Here is a 3,289-nt window from a genome sequence, read left to right on the forward strand (position 1 = left end):
TATAACTTTACTTTAGGTATCCGGAATATTAAAAAGTATTTTAGTTCTAATATATTATATATAAATATATAAAGTACTATTAGAGTAAGATACTATACGGCTATTGGCCGGTACGTAAAGTAAGTAAGGAAGGTAAGCTATAGTTAGTTAAAAAAACTATAGTTAGGTAGGAAAAGGCCTAGTAGGAAGACCTAAACAATTACTTCTTATAGAAAATTCAAGACCCGATTAAACTAAAGGATAGCCTTTAAGTTATATAGATCGTACTAAGGTATACGAGATACTACGCCGAGTACGTAAAAGGTTAGAATATAGACGATAGCGTACGCTCTTTAAAGGAAGTGGTACTAGGATAGTATTTAAGCCCAGACTATACTATATATTTGTGGGAGAAGGTTAAGCGATATTACTAAAATAAGACGCGTAAGATTAAATAGAAAAACCGCTATCGGATAAAAATACGAGAAAATATTAAAGAAATAAAAGACGGAAGGTAGGAAAAAGCTAGGCGGATATAGTTAAAAGATTTTATATTATTAATTAACCCGGAGTAAGAAAATACTTTTAAACGATATAACCGCTTAGGAAACGACTCGCGGCCTTTCGCGGGGGCCGTTAACCTTTAACGGATTACGAATAGTATTTTCGAAAGTATTAACGTAAAGTAAAAGTATAGAATAACGATTTAGGACTTATTAGCGAAGTCGCTATTATATAGGAAGAAAGTAAAAGAAATAAACGCCTCTAGATTATTACATAATAAAGGAATCTCTAGGCAATAATATTAATAGACGGAGGTACGGAGATAAACCTAATTTCACTATAGTTTATATACTAAGCCCGGATACTATAGAAGAAAAAGAAGGAATAGATCGTTATATAAGGATCATTTCGTACGTAAAAGGTCTATAGGGAGATATTACCCCTGGACATTATAGTCGAAAGAAAAATAATTTTAATTATATTCGATATTATAAATATAGGACCCTCGAAAGATATAATCCTAAAGTAACTATAGTATAAAGACTATAACTTAGATATCGATTAGAGGGACGGTAGTTACTTACGACTAAAAGAACTTTAGAAGTATTTAGCTAACGATAGGAGATTAGGGGCACGTACGGAACAGAGTATAAAATAAGTACCCTCCATAGTACTACCGTAAGGAGCTTAAGAAATAATAGTATATTTTATCGATATAAGCGGTAAGATCGAAGAAATAGGGTTAACGACGTTAGTAAAGATATTAGAGGTTAATAAATATATTTATTATAATAATATAAAAAAGGGTAAGAAAAAAGTAGTACCGGTGGAATATCGAAGATATTTAGCCTTTACGGCTAAGTATTTAAAAGGGCTTTTAAAGCGAGAGCCGTAAGACTACGAAATTAAATTAAAAAAGGGAATTAAATTACGGCTATTTAAAGTATATTATATTAACGATAAATAGAGTAAGGAATTACGGAAGTACTTAAATAAAAATTTAAAGAAAGGTTATATTAGGGAGTCTATATTGCTAATAGGATACTTTATTTTCTTTATACCGAAGAAAAATAGTAACTTATAATTATATATAAATTACCGGTAATTAAATAACGAGACGGTAAAAAATAATTACCCGCTATCGTTAATATTTAAATTATAAAGTTAACTAGTAGGGGCGCGATACTTTATATACTTAAATATGCCTATCGGATACGCCTATATATAGATTAAAGAAGGAGATGAATAGAAAATAGCGTTTCGTACGCCCTATAGTTATTTCGAGTATCTCGTAATACTATTTAGGTTAATTAATATACCCGCGATATTTTAATCTCTTATTAACTATACGATACGGAAATACCTCGATAAAATAATAGTATATTATCTTAACGACGTTCTTATTTACTTACGTACTTTAGAAAAGTATAAACGGTACGTATAAAAGATATTCGACGCGCTATACGGAGCCGGATTCTTAATTAATAAAGAGAAAAGTAAGTTTTATATATAAAAAATAGTATATTTAAAATATTTAATATTACTAAATAAGGTTCGTATAGAACTTAAGAAAATTATAGTAATTAAAGATTAGCTTACGCCGTAATTATAAATATACGTTAAAGAATTTTTAGGGTTTACGAACTTCTACCGGATATTTATTCGAAGGTACGTAGGTATTGCGAGGCTTCTTAATTATTTAACTAAAAAAGACGTAGAGTTCCGGTGGGGGTAAGAAGAAAAGTAAGCCTTTTAGGAGCTAAAAGAGGTTATTTTAAAGGACCCGGTATTTAAATTACTAAACCTTAATTAATTATTTAAGGTCGAGGTAAATATATTAAACTATACGATCGGTAAGTAATTAGGATAGTAAAATAACGATAGTAAGTTATACCCGGTAGCCTTTTTTTCGAAGAAGCTTAAGGGAATACGTTAAAATTATTTAATTTATAATAAAAAGTTATTCGCTATTATTAAAGCGTTCGAAAAGTAAAGGCTATACCTTAATAATATTAAGTATAAAGTATAGGTCTATATAGATTATAAAAATCTATAATACTTTACTATTACGAAGGTCCTTAACGCGCGGTAAATACGATAATTAAAGTTTCTTTCGGAATTTAACTTTTAAATTAATTATAAAAAAGGATTAGAAAATACTAAAGTAAACGTACTTAGTAGGCGTACCGACTACTATAAGGATATACCTAGGGAATTATTATTATTACTTAAAGAGGCGCTTAATAGTACTCTTAAGTATCTACTATAGCCGTAGATAGAGTATTACGTAGTATATCGGGAAAAGGCTACTTCTAGCAAATACTAAGGGAAGTTAGGTACCGATATTATAGAGTAATACTAGCAGGAAGAGCTGGAGCTATAGGGCATTTAGAAAGATAGTTAGAGAAGGCTGTAGTATAAGAATCGGGCGTACGTAAAGCTAGGTAACCGGACGATACTAGTGATGGATATTTATATATCGAAGTTCGGAGGATATATAGGTATCGCTAAGATTATAGAAAAGATTAAATAATACTTTAACTAGCCGAGGATTAAGGATAATATTAAGGAAGTTATTTAGTTATACTATACGTGCGAGAGAACGAAAGTTACGAGGTATAAGCTTTACGGATTTCTAGAGCTATTATTAGTAGCGGAGCGGCTATAAAGTTTAATTATTATAGACTTTATTACTAAATTACTAAAGTTTAAAGATACGGTAACCGGCGTTAAGTACGATAGTATATTAACGGTAATCGATAGGCTTATTAAGTAAATATATTTCTTACTATATAAAAAGACCTGG

This window comes from Podospora bellae-mahoneyi, chromosome 4 (assembly GCF_035222275.1).
Source record: "Podospora bellae-mahoneyi strain CBS 112042 chromosome 4, whole genome shotgun sequence".
NCBI classification, from domain to species: Eukaryota; Fungi; Ascomycota; class Sordariomycetes; order Sordariales; family Podosporaceae; genus Podospora; species Podospora bellae-mahoneyi.